Raw genomic sequence first — 23,729 nt, 5'->3', positions numbered from 1 at the left:
GCGGGTGCAACCTCTAGGGCACTGTTCGGCGGCAGAGCTAGATCATGCCCATCGTGACAGTGCGGCGCACTCGGCTGCGGCTCGAATCCGTCAAAGATCAAGTCTCCGCGGAGGTCGGCCGTGTAGCTCAAACTTCCAAATCTGACCTGATGGCCAGGGGCATAGCTTTCGATCTGCTCCAGATGGCCAAGCGAATTGGCCCGCAGTGCAAAGCCGCCAAATACGAAGATCTGTCCGGGGGAAAAGGTCTCACCCTGGATCGCATCGTTGTTAATGATCGGAGAAGCCATCGGGCCTAAAAGTGACGACACAGAGGAACTCTCAATGAAAGCACCAATGTCGGTGTCAAAACCGGCGGATCTCGGGTAGGGGGTCCCGAACTGTGCGTCTAGGCGGATGGTAACAGGAGGCAGGGACACGATGTTTTACCCAGGTTCGGGCCCTCTTGATGGAGGTAAAACCCTACGTCCTGCTTGATTAATATTGATGATATGGGTAGTACAAGAGTAGATCTACCACGAGATCAAGGAGGCTAAACCCTAGAAGCTAGCCTATGGTATGATTGTTGTTCGTCCTACGGACTAAAACCCTCCGGTTTATATAGACACCGGAGAGGGCTAGGGTTACACAGAGTCGGTTACAATGGTAGGAGATCTACATATCCGTATCGCCAAGCTTGCCTTCCACGCCAAGGAAAGTCCCTTCCGGACACGGGACGAAGTCTTCAATCTTGTATCTTCATAGTCTAGGAGTCCGGCCGAAGGTATAGTCCGGCTATCCGGACACCCCCTAATCCAGGACTCCCTCAACCATCCCTTGGCAACTTGGGTTATGTTGGTACCTGTATGCTTAGCTTATCCGGTGTGCCCTGAGAACGAGATATGTGCAGCTCCTATCGGGATTTGTCGGCACAGCAGGTGGTCTTGCTGGTCTTGTTTTACCATTGTTGAAATGTCTTGTAATCGAGATTCCGAGTCTGATCGGGTCTTCCTGGGAGAAGGAATATCCTTCGTTGACCGGGAGAGCTTGTGACGGGCTAAGTTGGTACACCCCTGCAGGGTTTTGAACTTTCGAAAGTCGTGCCCGCGGTTATGGGCAGATGGGAATTTGTTTATATCTGGTTGTAGAGAACTTGACACTTAACTTAATTAAAATGAATCAACTGCGTGTGTAGCCGTGATGGTCTGTTTTCGGCGGAGTCTGGGAAGAAAACACAGTCTCGTGTTATGCTTGAACGTAAGTAGCTTCAAGATCACTTCTTGATCACCATTAGCTTCTCGACCGTGCTTTGCTTCTCTTCTCGCTCTCTTTTACGTAATTTAGCCACCATATATGCTAGTGCTTGCTGCAGCTCCACCTCACTACCCTTTCCTACCCATAAGCTTAAATAGTCTTGATCTCGCGGGTGTGAGATTGCTGAGTCCCCGTGACTCACAGATACTTCCAAACAGTTGCAGGTGCCGATGATACTAGAGCAGGTGACGCAACCTAGTGATGACCCACAATTATAGGGGATCGCAACAGCTTTTGAGGGTAGAGTATTCAACCCAAATTTATTGATTCGACACAAGGGGAGCCAAAGAGTATTCTCAAGTATTAACAGCTAAGTTGTCAATTCAACCACACCTGGAAACTTAGTATCTGCAGCAAAGTGTTTAGTAGCAAAGTAATATGATAGTGGTGGTAGCGGCAACAAAAGTAAAGATAGCAAAAGTAATGTTTTTGGTATTTTGTAGTGATTGTAACAGTAGCAGCGGGAAAGTAAATAAGCGTAAACCAGTATATGGAAAACTCGTAGGCACCGGATCAGTGATGGATAATTATGCCGGATGCGGTTCATCATGTAACAGTCATAACATAGGGTGACACAGAACTAGCTCCAATTCATCAATGTAATGTAGGCATGTATTTCATATATAGTCATACGTGCTTATGGAAAAGAACTTGCATGACATCTTTTGTCCTACCCTCCCGTGGCAGCGGGGTCCTATGAAACTAAGGGATATTAAGGCCTCCTTTTAATAGAGAACCGGAACAAAGCATTAGCACATAGTGAATACATGAACTCCTCAAACTATGGTCATCACCGGGAGTGGTCCCGATTATTGTCACTTCGGGGTTGCTGGATCATAACACATAGTAGGTGACTATAGACTTGCAAGATAGGATCAAGAACTCATATATATTCATGAAAACATAATAGGTTCAGATCTGAAATCATGACACTCGGGCCCTAGTGACAAGCATTAAGCATAGCAAAGTCATAGCAACATCAATCTCAGGACATAATGGATACTAGGGATCAAACCCTAACAAAACTAACTCGATTACATGATAAATCTCATCCAACCCATCACCGTCCAGCAAGCCTACGATAGAATTACTCACGCACGGAGGTGAGCATCATGAAATTGGTGATGGAGGATGGTTGATGATGATGACGGCGATGAATCCCCCTCTCCGGAGCCCCGAACGGACTCCAGATCAGCCCTCCTGAGAGGTTTTAGGGCTTGGCGGCGGCTCCGTATCGTAAAACGCAATGATTTCTTCTCTCTGATTTTTTATCTCCGAAAGCAAATATATAGAGTTGGAGTTGGCGTCGGAGGGCATCCAGGGGGCCCACGAGGTAGGGGGCCGCACCCTAGAGGGGGGGCGCCCCCACCCTCATGGACAGGGTGTGGGCCCCCTGGTCTTCATCTTTGGGGAGAATTTTTTATTATTTTTTCTAAGATGTTCCGTGGAGTTTTAGGTCATTCCGAGAATATTTGTTTTCTGCACATAAAACAACACCATGGCAATTCTGCTGAAAACAGCGTCAGTCCGGGTTAGTTCCATTCAAATCATACAAGTTAGAGTCCAAAACAAGGGCAAAAGTGTTTGGAAAAGTAGATACGACGGAGACGTATCACCTAGCTCAAGTGGGAGCTCGATGAAGATCTTGTCTATTGTTTTGTTTCATTTCCTTTTGATCAGTAGTGGAGCCCAGTTGGGGCGATCAGGGATCTAGCATTTGGGGTGGTCTTTCTTTATCTTGGTTCCGTAGTTGGACCTTGATTGTATTCTGGATGATGTATGATATATTTATGTATTGTGTGAAGTGGCAATTGTAAGCCGACTCTTTATCCCTTTCTTAGGTCAGTACATGGGATGTGTAAAGATTACCCCTCTTGCGACATGCCTACCATGCGGCTATGCCTCTAAGTCGTGCCCCGACACGTGGGAGATATAGCCGCATCATGGGTGTTACAAGTTGGTAATCAGAGCCTTCCCCGACTTAGGAGCCCCCTGCTTGATCGAATCGCTGACGTTGTTGAGTCTAGAACAAAATGTTTTGAGTCTTAGGATTATATACATCGAAGAGTAGGATTCTTTTACTCCTCAGTCCCTTCGTCGCTATGGTGAGGCCTCATGACGTAGAGTTTTGAATCTTCTCTCCTCAAATTTCACGAATTTTTTTAGGATCGCGGGTATGTTGGAATCGTTCCGATGGTTTTGTGACGAGAACATTGTTCTTGGTGCCTCCTGACATTTAGGGGTTGTGGCAGTGTCCCGGGGAGTTGAGCTCCGAGGTGTTGTCGTCACAATTCTATCATTGCAGTTCTGGAATACCTGAGTTCGCCGACATCGAAAATCTTTTTTATGCAGTTGTTGGTGAGATAACCTCGACGCCACCCAGTACTGGGCCGGGAGTTTGGGAGTATTGCCATAACTCGTATAACGGATGCTTTTCGAAGGTTGAGGTAAATGATTTCCAAAGGTTTCTTGGTTATGTGTTGAAGGATGGATACTGCTGGATGTAGGATTTGCTAGTTTTGGGTGAGATATTATGCTTCCCCTGTATCCCCAACACCCGATTGCATAACCGGAAAATCTCGGGAGTTTATAAGTGGGAATTCTAGTAGCTCCTAGAATATCTTTCCAACAGACACATGATACGATATGGGATCTATCATATGTTTGTTTCCGGCTTGTTTTGCAAGCTAATCCTTTGTTTTGTTTTGAGTTTTGGTATTCGAGTTGCTTCGAAGTCAAGTGTTGATTCCATACCTTTCCTAAGCGGTGTTCTCATACTCCCATGTGAATACCAATCCTTCATGATAATCAAGATTGTCATGTCAATCACTTTCAACCGGCGTGTTTCTCTTCAAGTGGATCCGATCATTTTCAACATTTGTAAGATCAATGCTCAGTTATTCACAACGTTGTTCATTTCATCTGTTCCCAAGTTGTCTTTGTTTTTCCCACCCTCCCACCCTTTTTCTTCAAGGACTCGGATTTCTTAACCAAGTATCCTTTTATTCATGTGAGGTCTCTTCATTATTTTGGCTTCAATGTTCTTACCCGGTGGTTCTCTTGAAGATGCTCTACTAGTTCATTATTCTTCGTTCTCTTTCTTCTTCGGTGCATTCAATTCAAGCTTTGTCGATCATATCCTTTTCCTCGTTTCAAATGCTTTTCCATGCTGGTGCACTTCTTGTGACGCCCCCGATTCAATCTTACACTAATCATACACGCAAATGTGTACGGTCAAGATCAGGGACTCACGAGAAGATATCACAACACAACTCTAGACACAAATTAAATAATACAAGCTTTATATTACAAGCCAGGGGCCTCGAGGGCTCGAATACATAAGCTCGAATACACAAGAGTCAGCGGAAGCAACAATGTCTGAGAACAGACATGAGTTAAACAAGTTTGCCTTAAGAAGGCTATCACAAAAACAACAACGATCGAAAAGGCAAGGCCTCCTGCCTAGGAGCTTCCTAACTACTCCAAGTCATCAGCGGCCATCACATAGTAGTAGGCACCCTTGGGGTAGTAGTAGTCTTCAGTGGTGTCGTCTGGCTCCTGGGACCCATCATATGGTCGCAACAATCGGGTATGGGCAAAAAGAGGTAGCAAAGCAACCGTGAGTACTCATCCAAAGTACTTGCAAGACTTACATCAGATCTAAACTAAGTATGCATCTGTATCAAACGAATGGGTTGTATCTGTGTACTAAACTTCAGAATGCCAGAAGAGAAGGGGCAAGCCTAGCCTATCGACGACTAGCATCTTCAAGTATCTTCAAGCATCTTGCAGCATTTAGAAGAGTACAGATCAACATAATGTAAAGTAGTAGTAGTGTTATCAACCTCGGCCAGAGATCCTTTCTCGACTCCCAGCGAGAAAGCAATCCCAGAGCCATACTATCCATTTCTCATATCCATTCATTTCTAATCACAAGTATCAAGTTCTAGTTGTAATGATCGGGATACAACTCCAAGTGTTCGTTACCGTAGGACATGCTATCTATAGATGTTTTCTTCCCTGCAGGGGTGCACCAACTTACCCACCATGCTCGATTAACTCCGACCGAACACACTTTCCTGGGTCATGCCCGTCCTCGACAAACAATACACTGCAACCCGACCTAGGCTTAATAGAGAGGTCAGCACGCCGGACTAAACCTATGCCCCAGGGGTCATGTGCCATCGCCCCGGGAACTCTTGCACGTTGCGTGGGTGGCCAGTGAGCAGACCTAGCTACCTCCTTCAAAAAGGCAGGTGCTTACGCAGTCCAACCCGGCGCGCGCCGCTCAGCCGCTGACGTCTATTAAGCTTCGGCCGATGTATATGACGCAGAACGCCCATACTATGCCCATGTGATGGTTAGTGCTATCAGGCCAGAGGCCCCTCGGATTAAATATCCAACTCGTAGTGGATTAGTAACGCGCGGTAACAAGCAGAGACTCACGAAAGATGTGACCCCATCGCCCCGTCTCGAGTACTTGCGGCAAGGGCTAAGAATGCCCGACCACGCCTCGTAAGTATCTCGCGGGCACCTTCCAGGTCAACCCGACTCCACATCACTCGCTATTAAGCTCGCGTAGGTACCCCTCAGGGCCGACCCGTCTTTAGTAACATGGCTCAGTGTAAATTCATAGTAACCATAGTAACTGTGTGTCTAACACCAAGGGAAAAACCCGAGGAATCACCCCCGGTGAATTCCACTCGATGTTATCATTAAGGTGAACGTAAGAGGATCCACCCTCGAGGTTCACACTTGAGGGGTTGCACGACGGAGCCGTAACGGAAGTGGTTAAGGAGGAAATCACCCTCGATGACCTCGACCGTATAGCTACACTACAGAGATCTCATCAGGAGTGATGTAAGAGGTTCCACCCTCGGCACTCGATGGTAACTCTGCAGAGCCGTACAACTAGGGGGGTGATGTGCGGTGTCGGGGCCTGGACGTCGATCACGTGGACCGAGTCATCGAACATAAAGCGGGGCAACTGGTACACGGTGGGGGTCACTGATGGATCTCTAACCAACCTATACTAAGCAGTTTAGGAGAAGCAGGTAAGGTATGAAAGCAGGTAACAAAAACATGCTATGCATCAGAGTAGGATCATACAGAAAGCAGTAGCAGTTCTAATGCAAGCATGAGAGGGAAAGAAATGGGCAATCTCGGAATGCTCAAGGAGGGTTTGCTTGCCTGGAAGCTCTGCTGTAAAGGAAGAAGTGTCGTCGACGTAGTCGATCACAATGGCGGCATCGGTCTTGGGGTCTACCGGAGAGAAAAGGGGGAAGAAACAGTAAGTACATAGCAAGCAAGTGCATAACATGACAACAAGTCGATAGGAAGAGCTAGGGTTGTCCTAATATAGTACTACACGTTGCAGATGGAGGGGATAAACATCCGAGGATGAATCCCCGGCGTTAGACGAATTCTGACAGATGAAAGAGAGGGGACGGTTCCATGTTCAACATGCTAGGTGCATGTGACAGGTGAACGGACCACGTATTCGGATTCGTTGGATTTTTCTGACCAACTTTCATATAGAAAACATTTTCATCCGAGCTACGGTTTAATTGCTATGATTTTTCAAAGATTAAATCATTTTCAGAAATTATTTAAATTGACAGAAATGGAAATATGGTGTTAGCATGACATGTTGATGACGTCAGCAGTCAACAGGACTGCTGACCAGGTCAAACTGACCAGTGTGTCCCACATGTCATACACAGAGGGCTAACAGTGGGTTATTTTAATTAAACAGAGTTAATTAGCAGTAGGGCCCCACATGCCAGTGACTGATTAGGTTAACTAATTATTTTTATTTATAAAAACATTTATTTAACAAAATATGAGGTGGGGCCCACATGTCAATGACACTGCCTGCCCAGTCACCATAGTTGACCATGGTCAACGTGGTCAACAAGGGCCAGGGGGCCCACGGGCAGAGACCCAGGGGTGGGGCCTGCGTAGCCACGTCGGCGGACGGCGCCGGAGCAATGCCGGCGAGGCAAATCGCGGCGATGCGGCTCGGGAGGTGGTCGGGAAACATGCTCCGGCCATTGTTTTGCACGTATTTGGGGGCGTTCTAGAGTGGAGACCAAACCGCGTAGATCTGTGGCGATCTCGCGGCCACGGAGGCTCTACGGCGATGGCGGCGACCACATCAGCGGCGGAGCTCGCGGGTGTGCTACGGAGAGGCGGCTGCAGCGCGAATTTGCGTGCGCGTTTGGGCTCATTCGAACGCGGGAACATCACCGCGTCGATCTAACCCAACGGCGCGGGCTACAGTGGCCGGAAGCGACAGCAGCGACGAGGTCGGGCGACGGATAGAAAAAATGGCGCAGCGGCGAGCTAGCTACTGCGATGCACAAGGCGCGAGGAAAGGAAAGGTGGGAGGGAGGAGCTCACCTAGTGCCTACGAAAAGCCGGCGACAGGCAAGTAGCAGCAGTGAGCGTCGCCGGAGTCAGAGGGGATCGATGGCGACCGGAGATGCAAATGAAGGGCTCGGCGCTGCAGGGTCCCTCGGCTCCAACGGAAGGCATCGGACGACATGGAAAATGGCGGCGAAGATGTGGGGCACGGTGGCGAGGCGAGGTAGTGGCGGTGGCCGCGGTGGCGACGCAGCCATGGCAACAGCGGCTCTCGGTTGAGGAGGGGAGGGGATCTGGAGAGCGAGGGAGAGAGCGACGAGGGAGAGAGGGGGCAAGTGGGCGAGTGGGGAGGGAGCCCGAGGCGTCGGGGCCTTATCCCCTCTCCCCGGCGACGTGGAGTACGGGGCGATGCGCCCAGTCCGGCAGGGACGAGCGGGACGCGCCCGATCGGACAAACATGGGAGAGGTTGGTGGGCTGGCCTAGGTGGGTTAGGTGGGCCGACCCAGGTGGGTTCGGTCCAGGGAGGGGGTTCCTCTTTCCTCTCCCTTTTCTCTTTTTTCCTTTTTCTTTTTTAAAGCTTTTCTATTTTAGCTATTTTAGGCCACATAGGCATTTTGCAAAAATGTTGGTTCACCACCAATATTACCAGGAGAATATTTTACACATGATGAACATTTTAGTTTTCATGTTTGAGAATTTTTGAAATTCACTCAAAATTTGAAATTGAATTCAATTGGAATTTGAAATGAGAGAGAACCAAGGATGATCAAACACTTGTTTAGCAAAATGATTAACTTAACCCGAGGGGTTACTGTAGAAACATTACACCGGGGTGTTACAACTCTCCTCCTCTAAAAGAAATTCTCGTCCCGAGAATTAAGAGGTAGAAGGGAAAAGATCGGGGTACTCAGCACGGAGGTTATCCTCTCGTTCCCAAGTGGCTTCATCTTTAGAATGATTTGACCATTGCATCTTGAGGAACTAGGTAACCTTCTGGCGTGTTCGACATTCAGCTTCTTCAAGAATGCAGATCGGATGCTCTTTGTATGTGGGATCATCTTGCACTTCAATCAGTTCCGGATCCACTTCACGTTCCGGATCCTTGAAGCATCGACGCAGTTGCGACACGTGGAAGACATCATGAACGTGAGAGAACTGAGGTGGCAACTCCAGTTGATAAGCCACCAGTCCACGACGGGCCAGAATGCGGAAAGGACCAATGTAGCGCGGAGCTAGCTTGCCATTGACTCCGAACCGATGAGTGCCTCTCAAAGGAGTGACACGCAGATAAGCTTGTTCGCCAGGTTAATAAGTTGAACCCCAGTGTTTCCGGTCATATTTGCTCTTCTGGCGGGACTAGGCCGCCTTGAGATTATCCCGGACAATGCGAACCTGCTCTTCAGCTTGTTGAATAATGTCTGGACCAATGAGCGTCCGTTCCCTAGTTTCTGACCAATTCAGAGGGGTTCGGCACTTACGTCCATAAAGCACTTCAAAGGGTGCCATCTTCAAGCTGGCTTGATAGCTGTTGTTATAAGAGAACTCCGCATAAGGGAGAGATTCTTCCCAATTCTTGCCGAAAGAAATAACACAAGCTCGCAGCATGTCTTCAAGAATTTGATTGACTCACTCGACTTGGCCTTGGGATTGGGGATGATAAGCAGTGCTCCAGGTAATATGAGTTCCCATTGCCTCTTGAAAATTATCCCAGAACGTCGAAGTGAATAAACTTCCACCGTCTGAACTGATCTCCTTCGGAATGTCATGGAGTGACACAATTCGGGATATATGCAAGTTTGCTAATTGACTAGCAGTGATAGTCTCCTTGACTGGCAGAAAGTGAGCAACCTTCGAGAATTGGTCGATGACGACAAAGATAGCATCGTTACCTTTCTGAGACTTGGGAAGGCCAGTGACGAAGTCCATCTGAATCTTATCCCACTTCCATTCAGGAATCGTAAGCGGTTGTAGAAGTCCAGCCGGTTTCTGATGTTCTGCTTTGACGCGACGACAAACATCACATTCTTCGATATATCGAGCAATATCTTGCTTCATCTTGGACCACCAATATTTCTGACGAATGTCTAAGTACATCTTGGTACTTCCCGGATGAATAGAGAGAGGGGTGTCATGCGCTTCTTTCATCACCTTCTCTATCATAAGCTCGAATCGGGGTACCACAATGCGATCTCTGAAGTATAAGGTTCCATCTTCACCAAGTGAAAAATCTCTGGATTTCTCTAAGGCAAGATCCTTTTTCATCAGATCAACATGAGCATCTTTGGCTTGAGCAGACTTAATTGCTTTGAGAAGAGTTGGTTCCAGGACAAGGTTGTTCAGAGAACCCTGTGGAAATAGTTGAAGGTTCAACTTGCAAAGTTCTTCATAAAGGCGAGGCTGAGCTTTATGAACCATGTGGTTATTGCAATAAGACTTACGACTCAGGGCATCGGCCATTACATTAGCCTTACCAGGGGTATAGGATATACCGCAGTTGTAGTCAGCAATAGCTTCCATCCATCGCTGCTGATGGAGGTTCAGATCTGGCTGAGTAAATAGGTACTTCAGACTCTGATGATCGCTGAAGATCTCGCAACGATTATCGAGAAGGTACTGTCGCCATAGCTTTAATGCATAGATAACCGCAACAAGCTCGAGGTCATGAACTGGGTAGTTCTCTTCATGAGAACATACTTGACGAGAGGCATAAGCAATCACTCTGTGCTCTTGCATTAGGACACAGCCTAATCCTTGACGTGAAGCGTCGCAATAGATGACAAAGTCCTTGCGATAATCAGGGGGAGCAAGCACTGGGGCAGATATCAGCTTGTCTTTGAGTGCCTGGAAATTTACCTGACATTTGTCTGTCCAATCGAACTTAACGCCTTTGTGAAGTAGATTGGTTAGTGGCTTGGCGATCTTGGAGAAGTTGTCGACAAAGCGGCGACAATAGCTAGCTAGACCGAGAAAGCTTCTGACTTGCTTGACAGTCTTCGGAGGGTTCCAGTCAAGAATAGCCTGAACGTGCTCTGGGTTGACGGCAATATCGTCCTTGGAGATGACATGACCAAGGTAGGTGACTTCGGGTAACCAGAATTCGCACTTGGAATACTTGGCATAAAGTTGATGTTCTCGAAGCTTCTCTAGAACAAGCCGAAGTTGTTCAGCATGTTCTTCTTTGTTCTTTGAATATATTAGGATATCATCCAAATAGACTACGACGAACTTGTCGAGGTAATCCATGAATATGTAGTTCATCAGACGAGAGAATGTGGCTGGAGCATTGGTCAAGCCAAAAGACATGACGGTGTACTCGTAAGAACCATAATGAGTGACAAATGCAGTCTTTGGAATATCCTCTTCATGAACACAGATCTGGTGGTAACCCAACCTCATGTCGAGTTTAGAGAATATTGATGAACCAGCAAGTTGATCATACAGATCATTGATCCGAGGAAGGGGATATTTGTTCTGAATTGTAGCTTGGTTGATAGGACGATAGTCTTGGACCAAACAGTTTGTTCCATCCTTCTTCTTCACAAAGAGAGAAGGTGCTCCCCAAGCAGAGGAACTTGGACGAATGAAACCACTGCGAAGAGATTTGCCGATTTCCTCCTTAAGTTCAAGGAGTTCATGAGGTGGCATCTTGTAGGGTCGTTTGGCGATAGGAATGGTGCCTGGTTTCAAATCAATGACGAACTCAACAGCCCGGGTAGGGGGTATTCCTGGAAGGTCTTCTGGAAAGACATCTAGGAAGTGGCAAACAACTGGAATCTTTTCAATTCCCTCAAGAGGTGCTGCGTTCAACGCATTCAAAGCATAAAGTCATGCTTCGGCATTTTGTACAATCTGAGCATGGTAGCTTACTATCTCATCGGAAGGATGTAGGAGATGAATGACTTTGGTGGCACAAACGATAGAGGAAGTATGTGCTTTCAACCTTTCCATTCCCAGAATGAGGTCAATGTTGGAAGACTCTAGAATAATGGGAGAAACATGAAATTTCAACCCTTCAATTTCAATGGGGACATCGCGACCAATCATGGTAGTTTGACACTGACCCGTAGGGGTGCGTACCACTATCGGAGTGTTCATGGGCTCGCATCGAATGTCGTGTGCATATGCAAAATTTTCTGACATGAATGAATGTGATGCTCCTGAATCAAATAAAACAGATGCTGGTATTGAATTAACAAGGAGAGTACCCATCACAGTAGCAGGCTGGTCTTGAGCTTCATTCAGATCAATGTTGTTAGCCTGCCCACGACCATATGGTCTGGCATTATGGTTGCGGGGTTGATTGATACCACGAGCATTAGAAGGCAGAGCCAGCTAATTCTGATTCTGAGGGCAGTTCCTGGAGTGGTGGCCCGAAAGGCCACACTTGAAGGACATACCATCATTGGGGTTGGGAGCAGAAGCTTGGGGTGGTACAGCCCGAAGGGGTAGCCTCTGTGGTGGAGGGGGAAGACGAGGTGCAGCATAAGACTGTCTTGGTGCAGGTGCAGCTGGACAATACATGCTATGGGGAATCCATATCTGACGCTTCTGCACTGACGGGCCCGAAGACGAGCCAGCATCACGGCTATGCCTAGGGGATCCCTGGTGTTCCTGAAGACCAGTCTCAACCTGAATAGCCTTGTTCACCAAGGTGGCGAAGTCGGCAAAGTCATGAGCGAGCAGTGCTAGCTTAATATCAGGGTGAAGTCCATCACAAAACTTCTCTTGCTTACGAGCATCAGTAGAAATGTCTTCTTCAGCATAACGTGCCAAGTCCAGAAATTCCTGCTGATAAGCATCTACAGTCTTGTTTCCTTGGGTGAGGTTGCGGAAATCTCGCTTCTTCCTGTCCATGATTCCCTGAGGAATGAAGCGGGCACGAAAAGCAGCTTGGAAATCCGGCCAAGTGATGACCATTCCAGTAGGCAGGGTACGCCTGTGGCTGTCCCACCATTGAGTAGTGGGACCCTTCAGAAAGAAAGATGCAAAGGTGACATAGCTAGCAGGTGCCACACTAGCAAACTCCATTTCATATGTGATGTCGCGGAGCCAGTCATCAGCATCAAGGGGTTGAGTTGAGCTGGGGTAAATAGTTGGGTTGAGACGCATGAAGTCCTACAGAGTTACTGGGGTTGGCTGTTGATTCATGTTCGTACGAGGAAACTGAGCCATCATTCCTTCCATGAACTGGCGGTTTAGCTCAAATTGTTGTATCATTCCAGCAAAGAATTCGGACGGTGGTGGATTGTTGGCACCACAACCACGACCATCGGGCCTAACCATCCTGCTAACATGTAACAGGGGGTAGTTCAACATTGAGCATTTGCAAAGACAAGGATCATTCATGATAAAACATGCATAATGAAAGAGGTACGATGGATACCACTTCGTAGTCAACACGACAGTGTGTGTACTATTCAGAATACTAACCTAAGAACTACGGCTTATCCAACTTTGGGGTGAATGTGGTCATGGGATCCTAATGTTAGAGTTAGTAAATTCATTTAACCCGAATGGAAGAGAGATCAGAATCCCAGAGTGAAGATCAAAGGGGTAAAAGATCCTAATACCACCCAAATGGTGACGTGGGCCCGTAAGACACACATCCATGTTAGTAAAAGTTTTTGTAGTGACTAGACTCAACTTCGGCCAAGGAGTTGGAAAGGGGGCTACCTACAGGCAATCGGTTCTGATACCAACTTGTGACGCCCCCGATTCAATCATACACTAATCATACACGCAAATGTGTATGGTCAAGATCAGGGACTCATGGGAAGATATCACAACACAACTCTAGAGATAGATTAAATAATACAAGCTTTATATTACAAGCCAGGGGCCTCGAGGGCTCGAATACATAAGCTCGAATACACAAGAGTCAGCGGAAGCAACAATATCTGAGAACAAACATGAGTTAAACAAGTTTGCCTTACGAACGCTAGCACAAAAACAACAACGATCGAAAAGGCAAGGCCTCCTGCCTGAGAGACTCCTAACTACTCCAAGTCATCAGCGGCCGTCACGTAGTAATAGGCACCCTCGGGGTAGCAGTAGTCTTCAGTGGTGTCGTCTCGCTCCTGGAATCCGTCAGCTGGTCACAACAATCGGGTATGGGGGAAAAGAGGTAGCAAAGCAACCGTGAGTACTCATCCAAAGTACTCGCAAGACTTACATCAGATCTAAACTAAGTATGCATCTGTATCAAACAAATGGGTTGTATCTGTGGACTAAACTGCAGAATGCCAGAAGAGAAGGGGAAAGCCTAGCCTATCGAAGACTAGCATCTTCAAGTATCTTCAAGCATCTTGCAGCATTTAGAAGAGTACAGATCAACATAACGTAAAGTAGTAGTAGTGTTATCAACCTCGGCCAGAGATCCTTTCTCGACTCCTAGCGAGAAAGCAATCCCAGAGCCATACTATCCATTTCTCATATCCATTCATTTCTCTTCACAAGTATCCAGTTCTAGTTGTATCGATCGGGATAAAACTCCAAGCGTCCGTTACTGTAGGACAGGCTATCGATAGATGTTTTCTTCCCTGCAGGGGTGCACCAACTTACCCACCACACTCGATTAACTCTGGCCGGACACACTTTCCTGGGTCATGCCCGGCCTCGGCCAAACAATACGCCGCAACCCGACCTAGGCTTAATAGAGAGGCCAGCACGCCGGACTAAACCTATGCCCCAGGGGTCATGGGCCATCGCCCCGGAAACTACTGCACGTTGCGTGGGCGACCGGTGAGCAGACCTAGCTACCTCCTTCAAAAAGGCAGGTGCTTAAGCAGTCCAACCCGGCGTGCGCCGCTCAGTCACTGACGTCTATTAAGCTTCGGCCGATGTATACGACGCAGAACGCCCATACTATGCCCACGTGATGGTTAGTGCTATCAGGCCAGAGGACCCTCGGATCAAATATCCAAATCGTAGTGGATTAGTAATGCGCGGTAACAAGCAGAGACTCACGAAAGATGTGACCCCATCGCCCCATCTCGAGTACTTGCGGCAAGGGCTAAGAATGCCGGGCCACGCCTCGTAAGTATCTCGTGGGCACCTTCCAGGTCAACCCGACTCCACATCACTCGCTATTAAGCTCGCGCGGGTACCCCTCAGGGCCGACCCGTCTTTAGTAACATGGCTCAGTGTAAATTCATAGTAACCGTAGTAACTGTGTGTCTAACACCAAGGGGAAAACCCGAGGAATCACCCCCAGTGAATTCCACTCGATGTTATCATCAAGGTGAACGTAAGAGGATCCACCCTCTAGGTTCACACTTGAGGGGTTGCACGACGGAGCCGTAACGGAAGTGGTTAATGAGGAAATCACCCTCGATGACCTCGACTGTATAGCTACACTACAGAGATCTCATCAAGAGTGATGTAAGAGGTTCCACCCTTGGCACTCGATGGTAATTCTGCAGAGCCTTACAACTAGGGGGTGATGTGCAGTGTCGGGGCTTGGACATCGATCATGTTGATCGAGTCATCAAACATAAAGCGGGGCAACTGGGACACGGTGGGGTCACTGATGGATCTCTAACCAACCTATACTAAGCAGTTTAGGAGAAGCATGTAAGGTATGAAAGCAGGTAACAAAAACAGGCTATGCATGAGAGTAGGATCATACAGAAAGCAGTAGCAGTTCTAATGCAAGCATGAGAGGGAAATAAATGGGTGATATCGGAATGCTCAAGCAGGGTTTGCTTGCCTGGAAGCTCTGCTGTAAAGGAAGAAGTGTCGTCGACGTAGTCGATCACAGGGGCGGCATCGGTCTCGGGGGTCTACCAAAGAGAAGAGGGGGAAGAAACAGTAAGTACATAGCAAGCAAGTGCATAACAGGACAACAAGTCGATAGGCAGAGCCAGAGTTGTCCTAACGTAGTACTACACGTTGCAGACGGAGGGGATAAACATCCGAGGATGAATCCCCGGCATTAGACGAATTCCGACATATGAAAGAGAGGGGATGGTTCCATGTTCAGCATGCTAGGGGCATGTGATAGGTGAATGGACCATGTATTCGGATTCGTTGGATTTTTATGAGCAACTTTCATATAGAAAACATTTTCATCCGAGCTACGGTTTAATTGCTATGCTTTTTCAAAGATTAAAGCATCTTCAGAAATTATTTAAATTGACAGAAAAGGAAATATGACATCAGCATGACATGTTGATGACGTCAGCAGTCAACAGGACTACTGACCAGGTCAAACTAACCAGTGGGTCCCACATGTCATACACAGAGGGCTAACAGTGGGTTATTTTAATTAAACAGAGTTAATTAGCAGTAGGGCCCCACATGTCAGTGACTGATTAGGTTAACTAATTATTTTTATTTATAAAAATGTTTATTTAACAAAATATGAGGTGGGGCCACGTGTCAATGACACTGCGTACCCAGTCAGCACAGTTGACCCTGGTCAACGTGGTCAACTGGGGTCAGGGGCCCACGGGCAGAGACCCAGGGGTGGGGCCCACCTAGCCACGCCGGCGTATGGCGCCGGAGCAACGCCAGCGAGGCAAATCGCGGCGATGCGGCTCGGGAGGTGGTTGGAAAACATGCTCCGACCATCGTTTTGCGTGTATTTGGGCGCGTTCTAGGGCGGAGACCAAACCGCATCGATCTGTGGCGGTCTCGCGACCAAGGAGGCTCTACGGCGATGGCGGCGAGCATGTCGGCGGCGGAGCTCGCGGGTGTGCTACGGAGAGGCGGCTGCGGTGCGAATTTGCGCGCACGTTTGGGCTCATTCGAACGCGGGAACATCACCGTGTCGATCTAACCCAACGGCGCGGGCTACGGTGGCCGGAAGCGACGGCAACGATGAGGTCGGGCGGTGGATAGAAAAAATGGCGCGGCGGTGAGCTAGCTACTGTGATGCACAAGGCACGTGGAAAGGAAAGGAGGGAGGGAGGAGCTCACCTAGTGGCTACGAAAAGCCGACGACAGGTTAGTAGCAGCAGTGAGCGTCGCCGGACTCAGAGGGGATCGACGGCGACCGGAGATGCTAACGAAGGGCTCGGCGCTGCAGGGTCCCTCGGCTCCAAAGGAAGGCATCAGACGATGTGGAAGACGGCGGCGAAGACATTGGGCACGGTGGCGAGGCGAGGCAGTGGCGGTGGCCGCGGTGGCGACGCAGCCATGGCGACGGCGGCGCTCGGTTGAGGAGGGGAGGGGATCTGGAGAGCGAGGGAGAGAGCGACAAGGGAGAGAGGGGGCAAGTGGGCGAGTGGGGAGGGAGCCAGAGGCGTCGGGGCCTTAACCCCTCTCATCGGCGACGTGGAGTACGGGGCGACGCGCCCGGTCCGGCGGGGATGAGCGGGAGCGCCCGGTCGGACGAACAGGGGGGAGGGGGAACAGGGGAGAGGTAGGTGGGCCGGCCCAGGTGGGTTTGGTCCAGGGTGGGGGTTCCTCTTTCCTCTCCCTTTTCTCTTTTTTCTTTTTGTTTTTTAAAGCTTTTCTATTTTAGCTATTTTAGGCCACATAGGCATTTTGCAAAAATGTTGGTTCACCAACAATATTACCAGGAGAATATTTTACACATGATGAACATTTTAGTTTTCATGTTTGAGCATATTTGAAATTCACTTAGAATTTGAAATTGAATTCAACTGGAATTTGAAATGAGAGAGAACCAAGGATGATCGAACACTTGTTTAGCAAAATGATTAACTTAACCCGAGGGGTTACTGTAGCAACATTACACCGGGGTGTTACACTCACGACTACATTCTCGATCCGTTCAAGTTATTTCGAGGTTGTTATCTCATTCAAGCCATTTAATTCAACCAGCACAATCTCTCTTTTAAATTGTTCAATAGTGTTTCTTTTCAGTGGGCCCTAACCCACAGGTCTTTTCCCAGGATCTTACCTGACTCTTCTATTTTTCCCGGAGCTATCCTAAATTCTTTTCAAAGTTTGACGTAAGAATGAATCATCATCAGTCAAATGTCTTTCCCCAAAATCTTTCAAACTCTTTTCATAGTTGGCTCAACCTCTTCGCTTTTCATTCTCCTGGGGTGTCTCATCTATTATCATAGTGGTGTTTTCCGTCGTCATTCTCGGATTCGAAGACCGAAGAGGAGTTCCTCTTAAATCCTTACCCGTTCTTCCAAAGTTTCATGGTGCTAGCTTTATGCCATCCTCTCATCATTGTTTTCGATTGTGAGAATTCTTTTCATCCATCCGGAGCTATTAAGGAGTCTTTTCAGTTTGATTCTCCGGAGCCCATCATCTCAGAATTATTCATTTCAGCTTTCAGCTCTCGTTCTCCAAATCATATCGGTGCATCATTCAGGTATTCTCTTATCAGCTCGTGATCTCTTCGTTCTCATGTATCTAAATCCCCTCAAGTATGTTCATTCGTTCTCTAATTCTTCCCGGTGTTTCTTTATCTTTTCTTCAATTGTTTTCAATTCTTACGATGGTTCTTCCAAGATTCTTCTTCCTTCGTTTATCATATCAATTTATTCGTTGTTTCAATTCTACCAGTGGTTCGTTGAAGACCTTCCCAAGTTGGCGCTATATCTATCTTAATGCTTTCTACGAGAATAAGTAGTATGCCAAATCCGTTGCTTGTCATCAATCTAAAGTGGTGAAGGATACGCATAACGTAATTCTTATTATTGCTTCATCCAAGGGATTAATTCCTTATTCCGGAGGTTGATCAAAATTCTTGATTTCTTTTGTTCATCTTTCTTTTCCGGAGTTCCAAGTTTTTCCGCATTATCTCTTCATGAAGCTCCACCTAAATCATCGCAAGGCTTCACCTTGTGTTTTCAACTTCTCTTTCCTTTTGTTTGATCATTCTTTTATTACCGGAGTACTTCATGGAGGCTCTACATGATGGTTCATCAAGGATTTAATTCCTTCTCGAAGTGTTCATCGAGATTCTTTTTAAAGGAGCAAAAGTATTGTTGATCTTGCATTCCAAAGTGCATTCTTTCTATCTGATGCTTTTCAGGTGGTGATATGTCTTTCTCGACAATTTCCCATTCGTGTTTCATGATTCACAAGTTGTCCGAATGACATATTTTAAACCCATTGTAACGCCCCGAGAGCAATGTGCCAGGTGTCTTCCAGTTATTTGCTGTTGTTGCCTTGTCATTGCTTGCGTGTCATGCATCTCATATCATGTCATCATGTGCATCACATTTGCATACATGTTCATCTCATGCATCCGAGCATTTTCCCCGTTGTCCGTTTTGCAATCCGGCGCTCCTATGTTCCCCGGTGCCCCTTTCTACATATTTCGTGTGTGGGTGTTAAATATTTCTGGATTGGACCGAGACTTGTCATGCAGCCTTGGTTTACTACCGGTAGACCGCCTGTCAAGTTTCGTGCCATTTGGACTTCGTTTGATACTCCAACAGTTAACCAAGGGACCGAAAAGGCCTCGTGTTTTTTTTTGAATATTTACTATGAGGCAAAGCCCCACAACCCTTTATTGAAGCAAGTGAAACTGTACAAACAAAATACAGGCTATACAAACAAATAAAGGTAAAATTTACCTAAGGCTAAACATCCCTACCTATTTTACAAAAGAGAATTAACCCAAGCCAATAGTTTTGGTTTAATACCATCCTTCACCCTATGAGCAAGCAGAGAGATGTCATGGATGAATTTACACTTCCAAGCACTGAAGGTGGCTCTCTCAGCTCTGAAGGTTCTGCCATTTCTTAAAATCCAAATGTTCCAAGTTGCTATTAGCATGACTTCAAAGAAGAAAGGATGCCTGAAGCTAGTCCTAGCATGCATGATACATTGCAAGATATCTGAGCCCCCAGTCCAATCAATGCCCAGGTAATTCCAGACTCTAGAGCTGAAGGTGCAGTTAAAGAACATATGGATTCTATCCTCATACACCAGCTCACTACAAATGAGACAAAAATTGTCATCTTGGCTAGAGCGCCAGTGTCTTCTAACCAGCATGTCCTTGGTGTTTAGTGTGTCAAAGAAAAGGAGCCACCCAAACACCTTGATCTTCATGGTACACCTACTCTGCCACAACCATTTGCAAGGTTGTATTGTAGGTAGATGAGAGTGCATGATCATGTAGAAGCTCTTGGCAGTGTAATCCCCTAATTTGCTAGGCCATATCCAAACATCAGGTATAGTTGGGTCTCTTTCTAACTGCATGATCCAACCTTCCAGTATATGTAACTCAGCAGCAGCCTCATGAGAAATAGGTAGATAAAACATGGAGAAGAGATCCTGGGATTGAAGGAATTCCTGCACGGAGATCTTATCATTATTGGCAAATGAAAACAACCTAGGCAATCTCCAACATAGTGGTCTAGTAGAACCCCCAATGTGCCAAGAATCTGTCCAGAACAAAGCAGAATCTCCCATGTTGATGGTAACCGAGGCAATAGCAGTATAAGCCTCATGCAGCTTCAAAACATCCCTCCACCAGAAAGATCCAGCTTCAGCTGTTGCCTGTGGAACACATGATCATAGTAACTGTTCCATATGAGGGTCACCCAAGGAATATCTACCTTGTTGTAGAACTTGTGGAGATGCTTGATAAGGAGTCCTTTGTTCTGGATGTTCTGGTTAATTACTCCTAAACCCCCTTTATCTTTTGGCCTGCAAACTAGATCCCATGCAGCCAGAGACTGTTTGGGAGCATCACTATTGCCCCTCCAAAGACACTGCCTAAAGATTCCGTCAAGTTGTTTGATGATCCCTGGTGGAATCTGTAGGCTGCAGAGAAAGTATATTGGCAGAGATGTCAGGACAGAGGTGAGAAGTTGCAAGCGAGAGCCTTGATTCAGCATGGAAGAGCTTGCAGTTAGCCTCCTCTCAAGGCTGTCAACCATGGGCATTAGGTCAATGATCCTTGGCCTTGTAGTTCCCAAAGGCAATCCCAGATAAGTAAATGGGAGCTGTCCAATTTTACAACCAAGAATTGCAGCAAGTCTAGAAGCCTCCTCATCAGTCATATTCAAAGGGATCATTGAGGATTTAGCAAAGTTGACCTTTAAACCTGTGGACTGTTAGAAGGTCAGCAGCATGTTCTTTAATGCAACAAGCTCCTCATCCTTAGCTGCAAGAAACAGAATTGTGTCATCCACATATTGGATGATGGGAAACTCTCTGTCCTGGGTTTGAATAGGCAAAGAGAGTGTGCCATGCTCAAGCATTTGGTTGACCACTGACTACAGCAAATCCGCTGCAATGACAAACAACAGAGGTGACAGAGGATCACCCTGCCTGACACCACACTTGCACCTAAATTGTTTGCCAGGAACGCCATTTAACAACACAGACGAAGAACCTGTGGACAACAACTGCTTTACCCAAGAAATCGATTTGGCATCAAACCCTTTATGCTGCAACATCTGGAGAATAACTTCATGCTCAACTGTGTCAAATGCCTTGGCAAAATCCAGCTTGAGGATTATGATTGGACGCTTAGACTGCTTACATTGATGAATATATTCAAAACTCTAGGCCAGGCAATCTTGAATTGACCTACCCTTAAGGAACCCATACTAATTTTTGTGGATACACCAAAGGATCACCTTCTGCAACCAGTTGGCCAACAACTTTGTAAGAAATTTAAGACAAGTGTTGGTGAGAGATATTGGCCGGAAGTCATCAGGCCCTTCATGTGAAATGATCTTGGGGATGAGCGTAATGAGGGAACCATTGATGTTTTCCAATGAAAGCTTCCCTTCATAAAAATACCGAATCATCCGCAAGAAGTCCTTCTCAATTATAGGACAACAACGCTTGACAAACATCCCATTAAAGCCATCCGGACCAGGTGCCCGATCCACCGGTAATTCCTTCAAAACTTTGTTGATTTCTTCGTCAGAAAACGGCAAAGAGAGCTCCTCCAGCCCCGGGATGGGCTGAATTAACTAGTTTAAATCAAAGCCCATATTGACCCCTTGGGCCTGGGCCATCCTAGATTTGAATGAGGCCCAAAGAATTCCCGCCATCTGTGCATGGTCAGTCACAGGATCACTCATGGAATTTTTCTTCAGGCTGGGAATTGAATTCCTTCTCATTCGCTCAGACGCCATTGCATGAAAGAATTTTGAATTCTCCTCGCCAACCATTATGTATCGAATGGGGCACCTCTGCTTCCAATAAATATAGTGAATTTTTAACAGATACTCATAGTGAATATTCACTATTTTCCTGAAATTGAATTCTGGCCTAGTTAAAGGTCTCACTTCCTCTAGCTGATAAAAGTGCAGAATCACCTTCGAGCAATCAACAGTAAGCTTTTTGATGTATGATAACTTTTTGCTCCAAATTTTCAAATCATACCGCAGCCTCTTAAATTTCTTTGTGATAACCGCAGAAGCAGATAGATCAGAGAATACCGGTGCATTCCAGGACTTGGTGACGCAATCCATGAATCCAGGCATATCAAGCCAGAAGTTTTCAAATCGAAAAGTCCTGGCCACAAGAATGGTGGTGTTAATGGACACCACACAAGGCACATGATCCGATGTAGTTCTGGCCAGTGGGTTGACCACCGTGTTCGAGTAATGTGAAATCCAATCAGCACTAGTGAAGAACCAATCAAGTTGTTCAAGGAGGGGGTTTTGTTGCATATTAGACCATGTGTAGCTACGACCTTTGAATGGCAGTTCCAAGAGACCCAGGTGACCAATTATTTCATTGAAGAGAAAAATATCATTAACGTCACCACCCAGGAGGTTTCTGTTATCCAAAGACCTGATAAAATTAAAGTCTCCCAACAACAGCCAATTTTCATCGGGAGGGATGTCTAGACGATAAAGCCAGCTAACAAAATCGTCCCTAGGCTGACCCTCACAAGGCCCATATACCGAGGCTAAGGTCCATTTTTCAGAGTTCTGCAACGATTGGAAGGAAACCACAACACCAAATCGTTGGATGTCAATAAGCTGGCCATGAAAGATCGAGGAGTTCCAAATGACTAAAATCCCACCAGACGCTCCAACAGAAGGCGAGAACGTGAATTGATCAAACCTCCTAGGACAAAAGGATCTAATCATTCGAATATCAAAGTTCTCGTATTTAGGTTCCTGTAGACAAAGTACAGAACATCTGCTCTCCTCAATCTTAGCACGTAAGTCACGTTGCCTAGCCTTGAATTTAGCCCACGCACGTTCCAGCAGAGAACATTCCAATTTCGATAATAGCAATTATCCATAAAAAAAGAGCGCTGGGGAATACTAGCAGATCTAGCTACTTAACAACATGGACAAGATCATAACAAAAGTGCCAACAGAAATGACCAAGTAGTTCAGACAGACACAGAAGCATTAAGTACTAACATAAAACGGGCACAAAAACAAAAGTGCCCAACTGTCCATGAAGCTTCTTGGGACGTCAATCATCATGTGGACCATCGTCTTCTTCAGTAGGGCGAGGAGAAGCCATAAGCTTCTCGACCGATAGCTCAGATGGGTTGATACCCAGGGCCACTCCAATTGCCTGCATTGTAGGTATAGGCGTCGGGGGTGGGAGAGGAAGTTGACTCTGATCATCATCCAGACGAAGCTTCTTTGCCTTCGGGCGACGCAGGGGGCAGACCTTGGAGGGATCGCAGAAACTGGTTTCATGCCCGTCCTTTTGGCAGAACTGTGCGTCATCCTTCTGGTGGAGAAGTCCAGAACTGGCTCCACAAGTGTGACAGGATGCCTGGTGCAGGGTCGTTTGCCCAACGTAGTTGGAGTGGCCGAAGTAAATTGAAATTCCTCCTGAGAAACCTATGAAGGAGTGGGTGGAACCTGGGAACTAGAGCAAGACAGATCATCAGATGGCAACTCTTCAATGACCACCGAAGAGTTGATCCCACGACTGGGGACACATTGCTCGTCAGACCATAGCAGATACTTCTAATGCAGATCAACAGAGCAAAATTTAACTTGCAGCATCCTGGCAGAAAACCCAGACAAAGGAGTTGGTATATCTCTGATGACAAACTCAGGCAGTAAAGACTTGAACGACCTCTCCCAGATCATTGCCGGTGGTAGAACTGGCCCATAAAAGACCTGAACCATGCCAAGATGAATGGGGTCCACATGCACTACAGGTGGAGCTTGCAGAGGCTGGTGAACTTCAA

This window comes from Triticum aestivum, chromosome 3A, assembly GCF_018294505.1.
Source record: "Triticum aestivum cultivar Chinese Spring chromosome 3A, IWGSC CS RefSeq v2.1, whole genome shotgun sequence".
In the NCBI taxonomy this organism is placed as follows: Eukaryota; Viridiplantae; Streptophyta; class Magnoliopsida; order Poales; family Poaceae; genus Triticum; species Triticum aestivum.
Note: the sequence above shows the minus strand (reverse complement) of the source record.